Here is a 24,255-nt window from a genome sequence, read left to right on the forward strand (position 1 = left end):
CAGAGTAATTTAAGGCATCAAATATTTTCTCTATCTGCATCATCCATCGTTCCGCCACCATTGGATCAGACTCACCACTGAAACTGGGAGGACTAAGCTTCTTCAACTGTCCAATTCCCAACCCCGTCTGGTTTGATGTCTCTGTCCCATCATTATTTCCTTGTTGGACAAGTTGTTGTTGTTGTTGCATCACTTGTGCCATAGTCTCCAAAGTCCGCATAATACCACTCAATTGATCAGCAGTAGATGCAACAGGAGAACCAGATGATCTCGTCATCCTCGCTTCCTAAAACATCAAAAGAACATTTTCTTTGATCAATCTCTAAATGGTAGTCAATAAACCTAAAAAAAAACATAATATTCTTAGTGATTCTCAAATCATGCTCTGATACCACCTCTGTCACGCCCCTAAAAATATCCATGATATTTAAATTTTTTTTTTTTTTTCGCCACAACTAACCCAGGATCCAAACACACATTTGAGGTCACTAAGAAAACATTCAGATCGAAAATTTCACTTCTATAATCTATCAATTCATAACCCTGTGCAATTCATAAACATAGCACACATCACTCGATAATTTATACAATCTGAACTCAACTCATCAAAATAAAAACCACAATATAAATCCACAAGTGGGGAAATCTATGCAGTCACCACAATCATCGATTTACCATAAGTTCATATCATTACACGAATTTAATTTAACATTCCAAAACCCTATACATGAGGGATCCTTTAACTTACACAAAATCCACAGGTTTAGATTCATAGTCACATTTCATTAGATGCAACGTAGCTTATACACAACTACATATATGCTAACAAAAGTTCTGCCCAACGTCTTCTAAACTTTCCACTGCCTCAGCCCATTCTTAACATTTAAGCAAGCGATACGCTATCCTGAAAAATTTATCAACAAATGGGGTGAGCATAAAGAGCTCAGCAAGTGACTAACATATCCATATCAAAATAGTACAATTTCCAAAGAGATGCAGTTTCAAACACAAAGCAGAATATACGATTTCGTATACATAATATCATTAGGAGCAGAATCATAATTGTCCTTTTTAATCATACATATTTGGTTCCTGACAGATGGGGCATAGAGTAATTGGAGCATATCAGAAACAAAGGAGACATATCGGAGCTTATCAATGGCATATAAAATGTTCCAAATCACATCAACGACATAGGGAACATTACGAAGCAAAATCAGTAGTGAATGAAGCATTTCAGAGCATATCAAACTCATATGTCGTACAGAAGCTCAAACGTCGTCCTTGACGTTGCAATCATATCATAACTATCCAGAGCACGAACAGAAATAACTCACTAAAACTCTGGATGTCATATCAAACATATAGAGGGTGTAGTGGGATCTCAGTCAGAATGTGATTCATCCATTTCTGAATGACCACCTGACAAAAGTCTCCCACGTCTGGGAGCTCCATCCACCCACGTCTAGGTGAAGTCAAAGGGGGCCGGCAGAGCATCGCAGGCTCTAAGCAATATCCCACAAAGCGGGACCCCACAAAGCGGGCAAATAAGCGCATACCAGAATATCCCACATAGCGGGACCCCACAAAGCGGGCAAATCAGCGCATACCCTTTACCATTTCTGGCAAAGGTCCAGACAATCCCACACACCAGAGTACAAGAAGGCAGTTTCAACAATAAGTAGCATATAACGGAAGCACACGCGGAACAACCAAACGTACATGTGCCTTTTCAAAAGCAATGTGATGCAAGGAACAAATCTCTCACAAAAGTATTCATTTTAGGAAAGAAATGAAAGCAAGAGTGTATAGGGATTCCAAACAATCATAATCAGCTCAATTCCAATAAGAAGATTAGGCGAATTCAAGTATCCAAAGGAAATGGAACAGAATACGTGAAATCGACCAAAGCTCGATTTCGAACAGAATTCCAATGGCACATCAAACAAATATTTCAGAATAACAATTATGTTCCAATACCCATAAGAAGGCTATGGTCGAACCATATATCAATCTATATTCGGATGGAACAGATTTCATATGAAACAGGGCTCCCAACACAGAGTTACCTCTGATTTGGTAACACAAGGTCAAAATCACAATCACTATTTTGCAGAATTTATAAGGTCGGATTCAACAGACGATAGGGTGGGCAATTGAACTCCAAAATTTTCAAACTATATGTCAAAAGAGAGAATTTCAAGTCTAGTTTCAAATAAAATCAGTTTGGTACAAACCAGAATTTTCAACAGGGAGTTATAGGCGTTTTAGTATCGAAAGGTCAGAAATCTTGAACTCTGTTTTACAGCGTCTATAGGCTCTATTGAAACAAATTTTTGGGTAAGTATTCGGTGTCCAAAATCTACAAAATCGGTGTCAAAAGAAATATATATGAGTCTAATTTCAAACAAAAATAGTTCCTGCCTGAATCCTCATTCTGTACTAAAACTTATAGCTGAAACAGTGCTTAGGGGTCAGTTTACCGAAAAAAACTTTCAGAATCCATGGTTTTATGTCCAAGGAGAGACATATCAGTTTCTAAATAGAAATCTTTCAATTTATTTTGAATCAACATAAAAACAGAGTCTAATACTACTGTAGGATGGGGTTAGAACACTTGCCTTTGGAAATTTTGACCCGAAATGATAAGATTAAAGCAAGAACCCTAAAAGCCCCAATTTTCTTTCTCTTCTTCTTCTTCTTCTTTCTTTCTTTCTTTCCCTGATCACCCACGAGCTGCCTCCTCTGCTTCCTTAAGAACGAAGGCAGAGAGGCTTAAGTGGTGGAATTTGTCATTTGGTGCATTTTGCAGTTTAGTCCTTGTTTTTATCATATTCACGATTAGGTCCTTAGGGTTTACATATAGGTCCTCAGATTCTTTCTTTTCTCTTTTTTTTTTGAACAGATCTCCCAAATCTTACAAATAAGTTACCTCTGATTCATACTCTATTTCTTTTGTCAATTAAAATAGATGCTTACGTTATCACCAGAAATTTATACGAACATTCGGAAATGAGGGGTGTTACATAAAAGCCTCAAGTACTTTTTGGAGCAAAAGATATCATCCCCTGAGCAGCAAAACTGGGTAACAAAACTTCTTGGATTTGATTATGAAATAACTTACAAAAAGGAGAAAGAGAATGTTCTTGCAGATGCGCTTTCGCAGCTACCCGAGCAAGCTGATGTTTTGGCCATTTCACTTCCGACCAGCGACTTCCTTGAGGATATTAAGATGGAATGGCAGGAAGATTCAGAGACTAGTAAGATTATAAAAAAATTGGAGGAAGCACCAAGCTCTGTAGCTCATTACAATTGGGACTCAAAAGAATTACACTATAAGAGTACTAAATTGAAAAGGAGTATGGCATATCACTCACAATCCGACGGCCAGACAGAAGTTATAAATAAGTGCTTGGAGATAGCCCAAAGCCACCCACCAAATATGACTACCCAAGGAGGACTTCAGACTCAGCCAAGTGCCATTATTGATCGACGAATTATGACTCGACGACGACGATCCACTACTGAATTGCTAATACAGTGGGCAAACCTACTAACAAAAGATGTCACTTTGGAGAACTATGATGACTTGAAGATCAAATTCCCAAAATTCATGAATCGTCAGCCTCGAGGACAAGGCTGATTTGAAGAGGGCGGGTTTGTTAGGACTCTAGCTAGGAGAGTCCTAATTGAGAGGGACATTCATGTAAAACTGTTAGGACTTTAGCTAGGAGAGTCCTAATTGAGAGGGACATTCTGTTAGGACTCTAGCTAGGAGAGTCCTAATTGAGAGGGACATTCATGTAGGAGGGTTTTTCTTAGTGAAGAATTAGGAGTTGTAAGGGAATAGGAGTCTTGAGTAGGAGTCCTATTAGGAGTTGGTTAGAAGTAAGAGTCTTAAGTAGGAGTCCTATTAGGAGTTAGGGTTTAGAAGCCCTATAAATAGCCATGTATTCCTCCTCTTTTCTCAAGCAATAGATGAATCTTTTCTGCAGCCTTTGAGCAGCAACTTGGAGGGAGGAACCCCTATAGAGTTCCAAGGAGGCCGATCCCCTAAAGAGATAAACCCCAAGTTTAGAATCTGCAAGGGTTCTAACAGTTCACAATTCGAGTTTATTCCACAAGGATCAGAATACAATGGAGATGTTACCAGGAGGCGACATGGTGCAGCAGATCGTGGTGGAATAGTTCGTGGCAATGCGATACACACGACATAGTCCCGGGAGGGACTAGATCATATGGAGGTATGATCGGGAGCTACTAGAAGCTCCACTTCGGTGAACAACATGACGGCAAGAAGGGCTATGGATTCAAGGAGTGAAGGCCATGGTACCGCAGAGGCGGGTCTTCCATGCGTGCATCGAATTTTGCATTGGATGAAAACCTTGGTCATCAGCATATGGGGGCTGGGTTCCACCAAGGGAAAAGTTCGGATGCAAGTACCAGTGAGTTCCATGGGAGGGACTTGATCATGCAGAGGTATGATCGAAGTAGCTGGAGAGTTGGACTGCTCCAAAGCTTATATTCGCTAAAGGGAGCCCGGCAAGTCAGAGGACAAGGCTGAGTAAGCGAACGTTGCTACCAAGGAAGCTAAGGAGAACAGAATCAGTGCAAACCCTACAACGCGATGGCAGAGGCCATGCATGAGAGTTGCAGTCTGTCTTTCCATCGACCAAACAAACTGCTTGGAGAACACAGAGGTGTTGAAGCAAGGGGTCGAAAGGGGCGAGGAAGCGACGATGAGTCCAGAGGGACTTAGCTACCCAAAATCAAGCATCAGTTAGAATGGAGGTGGACTCAGAGGAGTGCCACGGAGACATATCTACTGATCGTGAAGAAGAGGGATGCAGATGCGAGGCAACGGATAGTAGGGCCATGGGCATGGCAGTGCCATGGTACCGTAGAGGCGGGACTTCCGTGAAAGTCGTTGATCCCTTGCTCTCATGGAGGGAGAGCACTTGGTCGTGAAAGGGGCCGAGGAGGTGGAGCATGCAGAGGTAATCTCCAAGTACCGAGACAAGGCTGAAGGGTAGAGGCCGAGGAACTTCGTCAGACCGGTGTCAATGAGCTTCTCATCAAGATAGCCGAAAGTGAAGGACTTCGGGTCATGCAAGAGTGCATAACCAAGGAACGAAGTAGGTAGTATGCAGTGTTGTACCTTTGCTACTCAGCGGAGTAGGTGGCAGGGTTGATGGAGAAGACGGTACAATCCCAGAGGCGACCAAACCTATGAGAGAATTACTCCAAGTTGGGGTGAAAACTTCCCACATTCTAGAAGTTCGATGGCATTGAGAAGGTGAATCATAGTAACTAACTCAACACAAGGAGTGCAAACACTTCAAGTGCTTCAGAAGTATGAGCAAAGAGCAGGCGAAGGCCAGTAACCAGCTCGATGCATGAAGTACAATCCCGAGGAGGCGGGCGAAGTCAAGTAACCTTTGCCTTCTCAACTCTTAAGAGAATGGGTGAAACCGAGTACCCCAATTCTCTTATCCAATAGAGGAGCTCTGCACAAGTTCAAAGACCCTTCGAAGATAATGAAAGATAATAGTTATCAAATCCTCACCAATGGTGATCAGTGCTACTGAGAGTAGATTGTCCGCTTCATTTCCCAACGAAATACCAATCGAAAGCGGAAGTGATGCGAACCTACTTGGATGCGACAACTAAGTGAAAGAAGAGTCAATGAGCAAATTTTATGGAGGAAGGACCCAAAACTTCAGAAGTTTGCGAGACGATGCTCGTTAAAGCTCCAACAAGCATCCACCCAGTTCAAGCAGCATGAGGAATTTGAGAGACTGGCGTAGTAAGGATGGTCTTTTCCTTCGTCTGGGGGGATCCGCAGGAATCAACAATGATCAACGCAACTCAGCCAACCCCACACCAGAGTCAGAGTCATTGGTGAGTTGAAGCAGCATGGCGGGTCAAAGGTTCGACTACTCAAAAACAACAGCGGAGAGCAGCTAGGAGCCAAGAGGCGCATTGTAGCTGGAGCAGAAGATTGAAGACTCAGCAAAGGCGAGGAGTTGCAGTGTCGACAAAGGCTTCAACGAGGATGTCGAAGGAATAAGTGGGGGAGCATGTCACGGACAAACTTTTAAACAAGGTGTTTGATGTAATGCTTATGTATGTCCGTATCTTTTGGCATGTTCATGCCTTGTACAGCATGTAGAGGGGTGGCCGAAGGCTTAATAGTCCCATTTTAGTTGGGTTGGTGGCCTCTTTAGGCTTGTAAATAAAGGTTGTGTCATGTGGATATGTGCGAGAGATTTTCGGTCTATAATGGACCATTTTACCCTTTGTTGTGCCACTGTTCAGAGCTTGGAAAGTCTGTTTGTAATTTGCACTGTCTATGAAGTGTTTTTCAGAGATGTTTGCTTGTGGATCCTAATTGAGTCGTTCTCTCTAACCTGTTCTCTCTTTTGTTGGTACTAAGGGACAATGGGAGACTTCGGGGAGGCTGACCTTACGGACGGACACGCAAGGGTGCCGCATGGCTTAGGCAAAACCAGCTATGTCCGTGACAGCTTGGCTGGGCGGTGGCATGGCCAATACACTGTCAGTGTCAGACACTGACAGGCGGTGGCACCGCCACTGACAAGCGGTGGCATTGCCAGCATCGAGAACCAAAGAGAATTCAAAGTGTCAAGAACCAAAACTCGACTCCGATCTAGACAATTATTACAAAGCGAATTAACATTCTGTTGCCCGGCACGTCATTGGTTGGTGCTTCGTCCGATTCTTCGGCGCATCGTCCTCTCTTGCGGCTTATTGCCCAATCAGCGGTTGACCTCTGCAACCCCGATATCCTTGGCATAATTTCGCTCTTGGCCCGATGCCCGACGTCCGAAGCCTTCTGCCATCCAATATCATAACGTGATCTCCTCCGGCGCAATGTCAATTCCTCCTGCGTTAACTGTCTAATCCTGATCGAGTAGACCTGCATCACTCAAAATGCATTTAAACATCTAAACACAATCAATTAGTTTCATCATCAAAATCCGAGATTCAACATATACTAATTCAACCCCCCCCCCCTTAGTGTCGATCTTGATCCTAACAGTTGGCACTAATAGGGAGTGAGGAATTAATGCTTTCGATAAAACTGATATTGATTCAAAGATTCATTTGATAAAGCTTGTATCCGAAAAAGTATTTAAACTTGAAAATATTCATAAGTGATTGAGGGAGCAAAGTAAATCAGTGAGTGATGAGAATGAAAAGCATGAAAGAAATGGCACAAAAAAAAAGCACACCAGATTTATAGTGGTTCGGTCATCGTGACCTACTTCCACTTCTGATTCCTCCTTCGTTGAGGCCATCGACGTCCACTAACAGTCTTTCTTCAATGGACGAAGACCAACCACCCTCTTACAACACTTTCTTTTTTTCACGGGTTTAGGATATAATCCTTACAAGTCTCAAACCTCTCTTGAATGATCACAAAACTAGAGAGGGAGGAGGAGGAAACTTAGTAATTTTATAACGCAAAATCTTAAAATTTTTGTTCATATTCATTGCTCTTTTAAGCAGGAAAGAGTGGAGTATTTATAGGCCCCAATGGCTTCAAAAATAGAGCCAAAAGGTATCTCATCCTGGATTTCTAGGGTACTGGCGATACCACCACCATTATTGGGTAGTACCACCGCTTGCAGACTGATACTAGACGATACCGCCACACAGTCTAGGTAGTACGATCGCTTGATAAAGCCTTAAAGATCGGGCTATGGTGGTACCACTACCTGACAGGGCGATACCACCGCTTGGCAGCATTAACTGCTAGTGATATGTTAGAACCCTTGCAGATTCTAAACTTGGGGTTGATCTCTTTAGGGGATCGGCCTCCTTGGAACTCTATAGGGGTTCCTCCCTCCAAGTGCTGCTCAAAGGCTGCAGAAAAGTTTCATCTATTGCTTAAGAAAAGAGAAGGAATACATGGCTATTTATAGGGCTTCTAAACCCTAACTCCTAATAGGACTCCTACTTAAGACTCTTACTTCTAACCAACTCCTAATATGACTCATACTCAAGACTCCTATTCCCTTACAACTCCTAATTCTTCTCTAAGAAAAAACCTCCTAACAGAATGTCCCTTTCAATTAGGACTCTCCTAGTTAGTCCTAACAGAGTGTCCCTCTCAATTAGGACTCTCCTAGCTAGAGTCCTAACAGAATGTCCCTCTCAATTAGGACTCTCCTAGCTAGAGTCCTAACAGACCCGCCCTCTTCAAATCAGCCTTGTCCTCAAGGCTGAGATTCCATGAACTCAGGGAACCGGGTCTTCAGCTCCTCATATGGTTCCCATGTGGCGTCTTCAAGTGGTAGATTATTCCAATGCACTAATACTTCAGTAGAGGGATGTCGGTGACGCATCACGATCCTGCGATCGAGGATGGCCTGTGGTTGGGCTTGAATAACTCCATCCTCAGTTGTGTTGGGCAGTTGGATCTGGGGTGTCTCGTGTTCTCCCAACTTGGGCTTTAGGCATGATACGTGGAAGACAGGGTGGATTTTGGCATCTTCGGGTAATTTAAGTCTGTATGCCACGGCTCCAATACGCTCTGTGATCTGATAGGGCCCATAAAAACGTGGGGATAGCTTCATGGAGGCTCGAGTGTTGATAGAGAGTTGCTTGTATGGTTGTAGGCGAAGATAAACCCAATCTCCCACTGAAAATTCTCTTTCACTTCGTCGTGTGTCGGCTTACTGCTTCATTCTGGCTTGAGTGGTAGAGAGATTATCTTTTAACAGTTGTAAGAGTTTGTCCCTATCAATCAATTCTTAGTCAACCTGATCTACCTTGGCCGAGCCAATTACATACTTTGGAATCACAAGTGCTGGTCGACCATACAATGCTTCATAAGGGGCACATTTTGTAGATGAATGATATGTAGTATTATACCACCATTCGGCCCAAGGAAGCCATTTTGCCCACTCTTTTGGTTGGTCGCTAGCGAAACACCATAGGTACGTCTCTAAGCACCTATTTACCACCTCTGTTTGGCCGTCAGTTTGTGGATGATATGCTGTGCTCATCTTGAGTTTGGTGCCTTATAACTGAAATAACTCGGTCCAAAATTTACTAGTGAAAATCCTGTCACGATCACTTACGATGGACCTTGGAATCCCATGCAGTTTAACAATATTTTCTATGAAAATCTGAGCAATACTAGCAACAGTGTAGGGATTTCTCACAGCACAAAAATGAGCATATTTCGTAAGTCGATCAACCACCACGAGAATCGTGCTTTTACCTTTGGAAGATGGCAGCCCTTCAATGAAGTCCATGGAGATGTCAGTCCACACTGAGTCTGGTATGGGTAGTGGTTGTAGCTTCCCTGGATTTGCCACAGTTTCACCCTTGTGTTGTTGACATACATCACATTGTGCCACATATTCAGCAATAATTTTTCTCATCCCTCTCCAATAAAAATTTTGCTTCACTCTTTTGTAGGTTCTTAGGAATCTAGAGTGCCCTGCTGAAGGTATAGAGTGCATTTCATGCAAGATGATTGCGATGCAAGGGGAGTCAGGTATAAGCACAATGCGACCTTTGTAGCGTAAATCCCTCGAATCCCAGGTGTAGTGGGCTATTGCACTTAGATCCTCCTCCAATTTTTTTATGATCTTGCTGATCTCTGGATCCTTCTTCCATTCTTCCCTAATGTCCTCGAGGAGACCGGTGGTAGGAAGGGAGATGGCTGAAACCTTAGCTTGTTCAGGTAGCCGTGAGAGTGCATCTGCAACAACGTTTTCTTTCCCCTTTTTGTAAATAATTTCATAATCAAATCCAAGAAGTTTGGTTACCCATTTTTGCTGCTCAGGGGATGATATCTTTTGCTCCAAAAAGTACTTGAGGCTTTTATGGTCAGTTTTAATTTGAAATCGCCGGCCGATCAGGTAGGGTCTCCACCTCGTTACTGCGTGTACAATGGCAAGCATCTCCTTATCATATACTGACATATTTTGATGGGAGGGAGATAATGCCTTGCTAGTGTATGCGAGTGGTCGATCATTTTGCATGAGAATGGCTCCAATTCCGACTCCAGATGCGTCGGCCTCAATGATGAAGGGTTTATTGAAATCTGGTAGCGCAAGCACCGGTGTTGTTGTCATGGCTACTTTAAGTTTGTCGAAGGCAGCAGAGGCTTTGTTCGACCATTGGAAAGCATCTTTTTTCAGTAAAGAAGTGAGTGGTGCACTGATCTTCCCATAGTCCTTAACAAATTTTTGGTAGTAGCCCGTTAGTCCAAGGAACCCCCGTAGTAATTTCATGTTTGTAGGTTTCGGCCAGCTTTGCATTGCCTCAATTTTTGTTGGGTCTACCGCCACTCCTTCTTCTGATATTATATGTCCAAGGTACTCTACTTTTTGCTGGAGAAAGCTACACTTTGGTTGCTTAACAAAAAGAGTATTCTCCCGAAGGATCGTCAAAACAATCCGTAAATGCTGAAAGTGAGTCTCAAGAGAAGGGCTGTAAACGAGAATATCATCAAAAAATACCAGCACAAATTTACGAAGAAAGCTCCGAAATATATCATTCATGAGACTTTGAAAGGTTGAAGGAGCATTAGTGAGTCCAAAAGGCATTACCAAGAATTCATAATGGCCATAATGTGTGCGAAATGCAGTTTTTGGAATGTCATCGTTACATACCCGAATTTGGTGGTAACCGGATCGGAGGTCCAACTTCGTGAAGACTCGAGCTCCTTTTAATTCATCAAGAAGTTCATCCACCACTGGTATTGGGTATTTATCCTTGACGGTGATACCATTTAAAGCTCGGTAGTCGATGCACATCCGCCAAGTTCCGTCCTTCTTGCGTACAAGTAGCACCGGTGAGGAATAGGGGCTGCAACTTGGTCGAATCATCCCTGTTTCAAGCATCTCTTTTACGATCTTTTCAATTTCATCTTTCTGGAGGTGAGAATATCGGTATGGTTGAGTGTTCGCTGGTGGCTTGCCCGGAAGGATTGGAATTCGATGGTCATGCTACCGAGAAGGAGGAAGACCGCGCGGTTCAGCAAATATGTCGGCAAATTCAATAAGCAATTGGGCAAGATTTTGATCTTCAAATTCTATTTTCTTCCCCTCTGGTTGCTACTGGAGGTGCATCAAAAAGGCACTATTTACCTTATGTAAAACTTTCTCCATTCGTTGGGTCGAAACAGTGGTAACGTTGCTTCCGCGCTTCCTGCGTAGGATGATCTGTTTGCCCTTATAGTAGAATTTCATAATTAATTTAGAAAAGTTCCAAGAGACATCACCTAGTGTAGTCAGCCATTCTATACCAAGCACTGCCTCATAGTCATCGATTGGTAGGAGGAAGAAATCGGTGATAATTTCTTGGTCTTGCAGTAATAGTTTCACCTGCGGGCATCTTTGGTCGCACTTTAGGATTCTACCGTCGGCAACCTTTACATCGAACTTGCTGCAACCTTCAATATGCAGTGCCATCCGAGCAGCAACCTTACTATTCAGGAAGTTATTAGTGCTACCCGTGTCGATGAGAACAGTGATTGGCTGTTGTTTGAGAAGGCCTCCAACTTTCATCGTTTGCGGATTTGAATAGTCGGCTAGTGCGTGTACCATAATGTCGGTCGGCTGTGGCTCTTCTTCCATATCTTCTTCTTCATGTTCAAGGCTCTCTTCTAGACGTTCAATGACCTCTTCATCTACTGGTTCAATCATAAGAAGTCTACCTTTTTTACAGCGATGCTCGCGGCTCCACAGCTCGTCGCAATGCCAACATAACCCCTTCGCAGATCGCTCCCGAAGTTCTTCTCTTGTTAACCTTTTCGGTGCAGGGACTCAGTTGATAGTACGGGGGGCTGAGGGCTTTAGTATTGTAGGTCATGGAGTGATCCTTGTCCTCCGAGCTTCATGGTTCAATCGCTCCTCTTGAAGTCGTGCGAAAGAGATGGCTGCCATAAGTGTGTATGGTTGTCACGCCTTAACTTCTCCCCAGATCTCCGGCTTTAAGCCCTCAATAAAAGTCCCCAATAACTGTTTTTCAGACCAATCATGAGTTTGATTAGATAACCTTTCAAACCTGATTTGGTACTCTTGAATGGTGGAGGTTTGTCGGATCTTTGCTAGTTGTCCGTCAATGTTCTCGTAATAAGTTGGTCCGAAGCGGATCAGTAGTCCTTCTTTGAATTGTCGCCATGAAAGGGCTCCATAAGTGTGTTCAAACCAGTCAAACCATTGTATGGCATCCCCTTCAAGATGTATAGCTGCAATTTCCACCATGGATGCATCCGCAGTTTTATGGTACCGAAAATATCGCTCAGCGCACGAGATCCAACCAATTGGGTCTCCTTCTTCCCATCTAAGGAAGTCCACTCTCATGCGCGAATAGTTGGGGTCGGTCATAGAGCCTCCCCTCTCTTGGAAGTCATCTCTTTGGGCATGATGTGATTGGATAGAGCTCTCTCCTTGATGTGATTTCTTCAGGCTTGGTGATCGGCCCAAACTGAATTTGGTAAGGAGAGTCCGAATCTTATCCTCCATTCATGCCTAAAAGGCTTCAAATTTAGCATTGATTGCCTCCTCAGATGTCATAGTATATGACTCCAAATCTGTGATGTTAAGATCTCTCTTTTGTTGATGAGTTAAAGGTATGTATAGGTTTAATAGAAATCAGTGAAAGTTTACTGCAGAATTGTGTTGTCTTGTAAGAGCAGAATTATCGTCGAAGAAACAGCGGTTTCTCAACGAAATCTCCACAAAAAATTTGAGAGATTTGAGGAGAGAGTTGACAGCAATATCTCAGTTTATATGATAGCAAGGATGTCCATCAAGAAAATTTCGACAGTAACAACAAGAAAATTGGTGTAAGTTGCGATAGCAGAATTCTCGTCGAAAAATTTCAGCAACTTACAATGAAAATTTGCAGCAATATAGGAACGATTTTTTTTTTTTTTGGATTTTCGGATAGGGATAAATAAATTGCAGCAGCAGTAAGGTAGGAAACCAGAACCTGTTGCAATTCACGGGGAGATCAAAGGTTGATCTGCGGTGGTGGAGATGATGGTGGAATTCGGCGACGATCTTTTAAGCAATTGTGGGAATTGCTTTGGATGGTTGTAGAGGGTTGATGGATGGCAATGGAAGGGCAGCGAGAAGCCAAGAACGCTGCTCTGATACCAGGTGTTAGAACCCTTGCAGATTCTAAACTTGGGGTTGATCTCTTTAGGGGATCGGCCTCCTTGGAACTCTATAGGGGTTCCTCCCTCCAAGTGCTGCTCAAAGGCTGTAGAAAAGTTTCATCTATTGCTTAAGAAAAGAGAAGGAATACATGGCTATTTATAGGGCTTCTAAACCCTAACTCCTAATAGGACTCCTACTTAAGACTCTTACTTCTAACCAACTCCTAATATGACTCATACTCAAGACTCCTATTCCCTTACAACTCCTAATTCTTCTCTAAGAAAAAATCTCCTAACAGAATGTCCCTTTCAATTAGGACTCTCCTAGTTAGTCCTAACAGAGTGTCCCTCTCAATTAGGACTCTCCTAGCTAGAGTCCTAACATGATACCACAGCCCAGTCTGGGTGGTACCCCCGCCTAGACCACTTGGGAAGTTGAGCCTCAAACGGTGCCACCACCTGACATGACTCCAAGTGGCTGAATGGGCCATCTAACCGGCCCAATTCAGTCTTGTTTTGGGCCTAGTAGACCCCTAATTTAGTTTGTAGGATTTCTCTTATAACTAACTCAAATTAAAGGCCTTATAGTTAAGGCTAAAACAATTATGATGCAAGTAATCTAAATTGTCTGACATGTCAATTATTCAATCGAACTCTCGGTGAACTTCTAGCGATCTTTCGACGATCTTTCGACGAATTCCCGATAAACATCCACAAGCTTTCGATGAACTCCTAGCAAACTTCTAGTGAGCTTTCGATGAACTTTTGGTGAGCTTTCACTACATCATCTGATCCTGTAATGTATCCCCTATTTCATCTAACCCGATGCTCGATCATTGACTCCAGCCCAATTTTGATTCTTCTTTAATCGTTTTTCCTTTCTCACGATCGTATTTAGTCCTACATAACTTATCTCAACACATAGATTAGATCATTTAATTCACAAATTGATTTCATCATCAATATTTGTGATTCAACATGATGGGGATCAGACACATAGGTGATTGGCTTTAGGTCAAGTGGGAGATTGCTAGTCATAAGTACCCTGTAAGCCAATCGCGTGAGTGATGGCATGTGTGACATAACATGCAGTCTTTTTGCTTATTATTATTATATCATTTTCTCACTTTATATTACTTATTGCATACATATATTGTGATGTCTATAGATATGTGCAATAGAAATCGGATTATAGTGACATCATGATAATCAGATCGATTCACCTTTAAACAGAGACCTTAAATAATCCTAGTCAGAGGTTACTCGAGAGAGCTATTAAGATAACCGGACAAACTAGTGCACTGTATATTGTGATGTCCATGGATATGTGTAATGGAAATTGGATCATAATGAGATCACGATAATCAGATTGATTCACCTTTAAACACAGACCCTAAATAATCCTAGTAATAAGTTACTCGAGAGAAATATCGAGATAACCGGACAAACTAGTGTACTGTATACCTGTCCATATGATGGAGGCGGCTGGTCTCAAAGCTGCTCATGTGAGAACACTTGGGATACAATACAAGTGCTCATTGGAGAATAAGTTCACTAATTGATTCGCTTACGGAATGCTAGATGGTTGATAATGCCTAATTGTTAGACAATGATTCCATAGTCCTAGTGGTGTATCTGGTCCTTAGACTTGAGACACCTAGGATGTCCTGTATAAGTACTCCAATCTTATGAGGACTATTGAGTATCGATAGAGGATCGTTTGCTCTCGATGTCATAAGAGGAATATCCCTATTGAATCTCAGATTTTGATGATGAAACCAATTAATAGTATTTATCTGATCTGTGTTTTAAGTGATGCAGGATGCTTCGATCAGGGAGAGATAATTAAGACAAGAAGAATCATGTTGGGCTAGAGTGGAACATGTCAAAAGATTGGACGTCGGGCCAGAGACTCGGTCAATGTATCGACAAAAGGCCTCGGGCCATGGGTTCGGGCATCGGGCAAAGAAAAGCAAAAAGTACGCCAAGGAAATTGGAGTTACGGAGGTTAACTAGCCGATTGGGCAATAGGCCATAAGAGAGGTGTTGGGAAAACTTAGGGGGCGACATCATATTCGCAACGGAAGAACAAGAAAACAAAATCCTCGATTCCCAAAGAGATGTTCGTCGTCGTGCAAAGATTGGTGCGCAAAATCCGCAAAACTTAAAACTACGTAAAGAGTAGATTATGTTACCTAGGGAGATCATATATCCCGGTTTCCTTGTAGATCCTTAGGAGAGGGTGAAGGAGGTCAAGTGTCCTCCTCTCTAGCGGTGATCCACACAGCAGGGTTGCGACGACGCTCCTCAAAACTCTAGGCCTGCTCTGAGGTGGAGAGGGGGAGGAGAATAGGAGAGGCAAGCAAAGGCTCTAGCCTATGAGGCTCTAAATCCCTCCTATTTATAGAGGTCCCTTGTCAAACCCTAATGGGTCCTCCCCTAGTGGGTATTGGATCTGCATCCAATAAGACAAGGGCTCCGTTGGATATCTCATATCTGAACCTCTACTCATCGCAATACCTACCATATATGTGTGATCCTCTAGGCCCAATATCGAGTTGGCCGTGAGTCATACTTGTCAGAACTCCTTCTAACTCAGTGAATTATTATCTCTGTAATAATTGACTTAACTCATCGACTACGGACGTACTAGGCCACTATGCCGTAGTCCCCAGACAATACAAGGGAATCCAATCCATTGGACCTGTCTGTCCTCAGTTACCGTATACCTATAGTCCCCTCATCCATCTAATATCCCAGAGACCGTATATCGAGCATGGTGCTGTCAGACCCATATGGTTTCTACTCGAGTCTCGCTCTAATCGGATTCTCCCAGAGAACTCTTTCTCTCTCAACCTGAATGACCCTGGCCAGGGATTTTTCTGAGCAAGAACACATGGGATATTCCTCTCATGATGCCGAGAGTGGATGATCCTCTATCGATACTCAATAGCCCTTGTAAGGTCGACTATCACTCCCAATGACCAACTGTACTAGATTTGGAACAGCCAAACCTATAAGTCTGGTATCAAAGAGTGGAGCACTCATACAGGACATCCTTGGTGTCTCAAGTCTAAGGACCAGATACACCACTAGGACTACGGAATCGCTGTCTGACAATAAGGCATCATCAACCATCTAGCATTCCGTAAGCGGATCAATCAGTGAACTCATTCTCCAATGAGCACCTGTACTGTATCCCTAGTGTCCATACACGAGCAGCTATGAGACTAGCTGCATCCATCATATGGACGGGTATACAGCACACAAGTCTGAACTCCTAATAGGGCTTCTAAACCTTAACTCATAATAGGACTCCTTCTTAAGACTCCTACTTCTAACCAACTCCTAATAGGACTCCTACTCAAGACTTCTATTCCTTTAAAACTCCTAATTCTTCTCTAAGAAACAACCTCCTAACCCTAGTCGGCCTCTTCACATCTTTAATAGGGGTCGGCTTAGATAGGTTTTACATGAATGTCCCTCTCAATTAGGACTCTCCTAGCTAGAGTCCTAACAGACCTGCCCTCTTCAAATCAGCCTTGTCCTCTAGGCTAATTATTCATGAATTCTAAGAATTTGATCTTCAAGTCATCATAGTTCTCCCAAGTGGCATATTATATTGGTAGGTTCGCCCACTATATTAGCACTTCAGTAGTGGAGCATCATCGTCGAGTCACGATCCATCGATCAATAATAGCACTTTGTTGGGTCTGGAGTTCTCCTTGGGTAGTCATATTTGGTGGGTGGCTTTGGGCTATCTCCTAGCACCTATTCACAACTTCCGTTTGGCCATCGATTTGTGGGTAATATGCCGCACTCCTTTTTAATTTAGTGCCCTGTATATGGAATAACTTTTTCCAAAATCTACTCATGAAGATGCAAGTAGAATTTGTCACAAGCATAATGCGCCCCTTATTGTGTAATTCTTTTGAGTCCCAATTGTAATGAGCCATGGAGCTTGGTGTTTTCTCCAATTTTTTTATGATCTTACTGGTCTCTAAATCTTCCTACCATTCCATCTTAATATCCTCAAGGAAGTCACTGGTCGGAAGTGAAACGATCGAAAATTTAGCTTGCTCGGGTAGCTATGAAAGCGTATCTGCAACAACATTCTATTTCCATTTTTTGTAAGTTATTTTATAATCAAATCCAAGAAGTTTTATTACCCATTTTTGCTGCTCAAGGGATGATATCTTTTGCTCCAAAAAGTACTTGAGGCTTCTATGGTCGATTTTAATTTGAAATCGTCGACCGATCAAGTAGGGTCTCCACCTCATTGTTGCATGCACAATGGCGAGCATCTCCTTATCATATGTTGACATATTTTGATGGGAGGGAGACAATGCCTTGCTAGTGTATGCGAGTGGTCGATCATCTTGTATTAGAATGGCTCCAATTTTGACTTCAGATGAGTCGGCCTCAATAATGAAGGGTCGGTTAAAATCTGGTAGCACTAGCATCGTCATCATGGTTGCCTTGAGTTTGTCAAAGGCAGTAGAGGCTTTGTCTGACCATTGGAAGACATCTTTTTTTAGTAAGAAAGTAAGTGGTGCACTGATCTTTCCATAATTTTTTTACGAACTTGCAGTAGTAGCCTATTAAACCCAGAAAGCCATGTAGCAATTTTATGTTCCTCGAGGTCGGCCAGTTCTTCATTGCTTCTATTTTAGAGGGGTCCACCATCACACTTTCCTCTAATATGATATGCCCATGATATTTCACCTTTTGTTGAAGAAAGCAAAAATTAATAGTGGCCGTTGTGTGTTCGAAAGGTAATTTTCGGCATGTCTTCTTCACACACTCGTATTTGATGATACCCAGATTGAAGGCCCAGCTTTGTGAAGATTTGTGCTCCCTTTCATCTAGCAATTTATCTACTATTGGAATAGGGTATTTATCCTTGATGGTTATACCATTGAGAGCTCGATAATCAACACATAATCGCCATGTTCTGTCCTTCTTTCGTACGAGGAGCACCGGTGAAGAGTAGGGGCTGTAACTTGGCTGAATAACTCCTGTTTCAAGCATCTCTTTTACAATGCTTTCTATTTCATCTTTCTGGAGATGTGGATACTGATATGGCTGAGTATTTGCTAGAGATTTGCTTGGAAGAACCGTTATACAATTATCATGCCGATGGGTAAGAGGTAGGTTGCACAATTCATCAAATATATCTGAAAATTCAGCAAACAAAGGAAGTAGATTTGGATCTTCAAATTCTATTGGCTCTCCCTTAGTTTGCGGCTCAACTTATACCAGAAAGCCACTGCATGCTTTATGTAAAACCTTGTCCATTTTTATGTGCAAATTATAGTTATGTCGCCCCCACGTTTCCTATGCAATATCACCTATTTCTCCTTATTGTAAAATTTCATAAATAGTTGCATAAAATTCAAAGAAACATCACCAAGTGTTGTTAACCATTTTATTTTGAGCATGGCCTCATGATCATCAAGAGGGAGGAGGAAGAAATATGCAATTATCTCTTGGTCCTATAGCAACAGTTTCACTCGCAGGCACCTACGATTATACTTCAAAATCCATCCGTCGGCGACCTTAACGTCAAACCTGCTTTAGTTCTCGATAGGTAAGGCTATCCGGACAAGAACCTTACTATTTAGGAAGTTATTAGTACTACCCATGTCGATGAGAACTGATAGGGGTAAAAAAACTGATTTGACATAAACACCCCGGATTTGACGTAATACACCCCCACGCCGGACACCCTGTGCGGCACGTGGCTCCTGAACGAGCATTAACGATGACACGACGCGCACCTACACCCACCATGCCCAAGCAACCTCCTCGGCTGACCCCTCGTGGTCGGTCAAGATAGGGGAAGGCGCTGACTGACACCCCCCATACCCTGCGGCAGCTCGGCCTTCCACGCAACGACCATAACGACAGACGCCATCAGAGGTACGGCCCCAGTAGGATGGCACACCAGGTAACGTCAAACCCACTTATAAATACCCCCTGGCTCCCAACAGGAAGGGGGGGACAAGCTCACAAAAATACTCCACCCTGCTTCACTAACTTAATCGTCGGAGGGGCTGGGCCGAGCAACGGGCCCGACCTTTGTGCAGGTACTCGACCGCCACTTAATCTGCCCGACGCCCCGAGATTTCCGGCCAACGGCCTCCGTGGCAGCCACTGCAACCATCCAAGAGGAGCCACGTCTGATCCCAGTCATTTGGAGCCCTGAACCGGCCGCGTCGACCCCGAGGTCACGGCTGAGAAAGTTACTTACCGTAACAGATTAGCGCTAGAAGGAGGTCCATCCAAATGTCGAGCGATCAGTAGATCCACTTAGGCGGACCCTCGATGACCGGGCCCCCCGCCTCGGGGGAACACCCCCTACATAATGAAACCCACAACGAACGCCCCGCGGCGGTGTCAGAACGCTACTGGCAACTGTTCAATGACCCAGGCTTAACGCCTCCCGGCGATACACCCGCCGGCCCGTCGCAAGTGTCACCCGAGGCCTTCCATGACCTCGCCCACCAGGTCCGAGCCCTAACAAACATCGTGCAGACTATCATCCCGATCATCTCCCCGCAAGCCCCTCCGCATGCGACCCAACCCACGCAGCAACGGGAGCCCCCTGTCCGGACACACGCCCCGCTTCCAGAGCTTCCTATCTCGCCCCGGAACCCCGCAACACGGCCCGGGAGCCGGGAGGCGGAGGACACGGCGAGCCGCCCCGAGCCCGAGGCTCCGACCGCCGACTCGACGAATGCCTTGCGAGCTCAGCTGCGCCTCGTCAGTCAAAAACTGGACGAGGTACAACAGGAAGTCCGCAAGTCAAAAGGGGAGCTCGGGGCGGACGGACACCAAGGATCCTTGTTCACCCCCGAAATACAAGAACAGGCGATCCCGCCGCATTTCCGCCTCCCCTTGCTAGACGCATACGACGGCGCCGCTGACCCAGCGGACCACGTGGCCGCTTTCCGCGCTCAGATGGCGCTGTACGGGACTTCTGACGCTTTGATGTGCAGGGCGTTCCCGACGACTTTGCGGGGGCCAGCCCGCGCATGGTACAGCAGCCTGAAGCCCGGGACCATTGCCTCCTTCGATCAGCTCGCCAAGGATTTCGAGCTTAACTTCTTGGCCTATGCCCGACTGAAGCCATCCTTGGCGCTGCTCCTCGGACTCAACCAGAAGGAGGACGAGCCCCTCTCCCATTTTGTGAACCGCTTTACGACGCAGATCCGTGGATTATCGGATGCTCACCCCTCCCTCTTAATGCAGGCATTCATGACAGGCCTACGGCCCTCCAGGTTCTTCTGGTCGCTCGTGGAGCGGCCCCCCGCTGCGGTCCCCGAAATGCTCCAGCGTGCCAGTCAATTCGTCGCTGCGGAGACTTGGATGGCTGGGAAGCGGGAGGATCACAAAAAGGTCAAGTCAGAGCCGCCCCGACAGCTACAACCCCTCGCCTCCCGGCGGAGGACTGACAGACCCGAATCAAGACCTCCTCCTCCCGCCTTGAATTCGTCCCGAACCGAGATTTTCCTGCACGAGAAGGGGAAGGGGCTGCTCAAGGACCCTCACCCGAAGAGGAACCCGCGGGAGCTCGCGGACCGTTCAAGGTATTGCGGATTCCATCGACAGCACGGGCATGACACCGAACAGTGCTACGAGCTGAAGAGACAAATCGAGGAGCTTATCCTCAGAGGACACCTCGGCCAGTATGTCACGCCCCCCCCGAATTATCACATTCAGGAGGTGTGACCCTGTCTAAAATCAATTATATTATAATTCATCATCAATTCAATCCAGGATCCAATCTAACAATTTGAGGATACTAAGAATCATTCAAAATCAATATTCACAATTCATAAACCTGAACGTTACATAAATCATTATCCACTTCACTCAAAGATTCGAGAAATCTAAAGGCAACTCAACTAAACATCAACCACAACACAAATCCATAATCATAGAAGTATATACAATCACAAAAAGATAATTATTTACCATGAGTTCTTATCCTTACACATCTTAAACTCATCATTCCATACACATGAGCGGTCCTTTAACATTTTACAACACATAAGTATCAATAGATCCTTAACATTACATCAGAAGTAAAGTTTACTATACAACAAAAACCATCATCCAACAAAGATTAGCTCAAAAATCTTCTAGCCTTTCACTGCTTTAACCCAATTCTAGCTTTCAGTGCGTGGCAAGCTACCCTGAAAATTTTATATAGCAACGGGGTGAGCATAAAGAGCTCAGCAAGTGTCTAACATATCCATGGCGATAGGAGAAGTTCAAGCAGGTTTAGTATCAAGATACAAAGTAGAAATACAAATGTTCATTTGAAGTCATCTCATTTGATATAAAATCACAAAGGTTTACCTCGTTCAAAAACAGGCATTAGACATAACAATAGGAGAAAGGAAATTGGAGCATTTCATTGGCAAAAGAAACATTTAGGCATGTATCAAATGGCACATGAGGCATTTAGGTACATATCAAAGGCATAAGAGTGTTTGAGAGCATAACAATGACATACGAAACACTTCAAGGTATAACAAGTGAACCGAGTAATAAACACAAGCTTGTATGTCATTTTTGATGTAGCATGCATTCCATTTTTATCCAAAGCATAATATGAACTCATAAACAAAGCTTTAGATATCATATCAATAAACATAGATGGCGCTGTGGGACCAATACATAATGTGATTCATCCATTTCTGGATGACCACCAAGCATAAGTCTCCCACGTCTGGGAGCTCCATCCACCCACGTCTGAGTGAAGTCAATGGGGCCGGCAGAGCAATCGCGGGCTCTAAGCATAACTCCCTTTACCATTTCTGGCAAAGGTTCACAATATCCCACAAGACACCAGAGTACAAAAAGGGTAGTATGAACAATAACATTGGCACATATCAGAAGCACATGCGGAACAACAAAATATACATATGCCTTTCGAGTCAATACGATACAAACATAATCTTTCATAAATGTATTCAGATTTGAAAGAAAACAAAAGCAAGAGCATACAAGGATTTCAAGAAATCACATATAGCTCAATTGAAATAAGAAGGTTAGGTGAATTCAATGTCCAATGAAATTAAACTGGAAGAGGCACATATCGAAAGCAAATGCGGAACAATGGGATGCATGTGCCGAATCATTACGATGCAAACATGATCTTTAGATGATAGCTGCAGATGTACAAATAAATAAAGGACAAAAGTATACAGGAATTAAAGGTAATAATGTAAAGCTTAACTGAAGTAAGAGTTTTTGCCGAAATCGATTTCCAAAGAGAAGAAACAAAGAAAGCTGAAATCGACCAAAGCTCGATTCTGGCAGAATTTGATAGGAACATTATATGAACGATTTGGATGACCAATTATGCTCCAATTTATACAAAATAGGTGTCATTAGAAAGCCGTATCAATCTATTTTCCGATGAACTCAGATTTATAATTTTTTGAGTTCTCAACAGGATGTTACAACAAATAGAGTAAAGGAAGGTCAGAAATGATCATCCCTGTTTTGCAGACTTGATAGGATCGATTTAAACAGAAGTTTCAGAAGGCAAACATACTTCAAAATTTCCAACTAGGTGTCAAAAGAAAGATATACGAATCTAGTTTTCGAAGAACTAAGTTTTGCTTAGTTCAGAATTTTCTCTAGAGAGTTATGAGCAATTTAGTAACAGAAGGTCAGAAATTTCAGTCCCTATTTTGCAGAATCTATAGGGTTAATTGAAATAGAAGTCTTAGTAGGCATTTAAACTCCGAATCATTCAATCTTAGTGTCAAAATAAAGATATTTGAGTCTATTTTCAAATGGAATAGGTTTGTCTAAATCAGAGTTTATTACAAAATGTTATGACCGAAACATTGAATAGAGGTCAGATTACCGAAAAATTTCAGATTCATGGATTTGTATCAAAAGGAAAGAACGGTTTGGTACTAAGCTGAAATCTTTTGCATTATGAAGAATTAAAAGGAAAATAAAGATTAGGAATTCTGTAGGAAGAGATTAGAACACTTGCCTTAAACAAATTTGATTCCCAAATGGGGGGAGTTGATGCAAAACCTCAATCAAATCTTCTTCTTCAATTCCTCTTCTTCTTCTTCCCTTCTCTTCTCTTCTTAAACTCACGTTGGATGCAGCATCTGAAGGTTACATTTAGTTTCTCCTTTAATCTCTTACTTAATTACTTTTGGTTAACACAAGAGTTGCAAAGTTTCAAGGTGGCAAGCATGCATGAAAAGTGCTAGGTGTCATCCTTAGGGCAAACTTAGGTGGCATCATTAAGCTAGCTAGTGACACATGTCCACTAAATTTTATTTTATTTTATTTTTATTTACTCAATTCTGAATATTCTATAAATCATATCAAAATTTTAATATTTACTCTTAGGTCCTTGGCCATAAATTTTAATATAATATTATTTAATATAAAATAATTATTAAATAATCCTTATTTTTTACAAACAAATATTTTACTAAATTTTTTAAAAAATGGGGGATGTTACACAGTATCTCCGACCGAACAAGGAGCGGTCACCCCGACCGGAGGGCCCCGTCGAGCGACACGTCGATGTGATAGCCGGGGGCCCTGCATCTGGGGGCGGCTCCATGTCGGGCAGAAAGGCGTATGCCCGAGCCGCTCTCGACGAAACCTCGGGACGCAAGCCCGAGCCCGAGATTACCTTCTCGACCGGAGCTTCCGAGCGCCCCGATCATGACGACGCCTTAGTGATATCGGCCAGGGTAGCCAACGCGCAAGTGAGGAGAATCATGGTTGACACGGGAAGCTCGGCCGATATACTTTACTTCGATGCCTTCCAGAAGCTGGGTTTGGCCAGAGAAAGTTTGAGCCCGATGTGCTCGACGCTCACCGGCTTCACGGGAGATTCAATATCACCCCTGGGAGCTGTTACTTTGCCCTTGACTCTGGGGACCCCATCGAGGTCGAAAACAGTGATGACCACATTCTTGGTGGTCGACCTTCCCACCGCCTACAATACCATACTCGGCCGGCTGACCCTCAACAAGGTCAGGGCCGTCGTCTCAACCTACTACCAGATCATCAAATTCCCAACTCGTGCGGGAGTCGGGGAAGTCACG

This window comes from Musa acuminata, chromosome BXJ2-3 (assembly GCF_036884655.1).
Source record: "Musa acuminata AAA Group cultivar baxijiao chromosome BXJ2-3, Cavendish_Baxijiao_AAA, whole genome shotgun sequence".
NCBI lineage: Eukaryota > Viridiplantae > Streptophyta > Magnoliopsida > Zingiberales > Musaceae > Musa > Musa acuminata.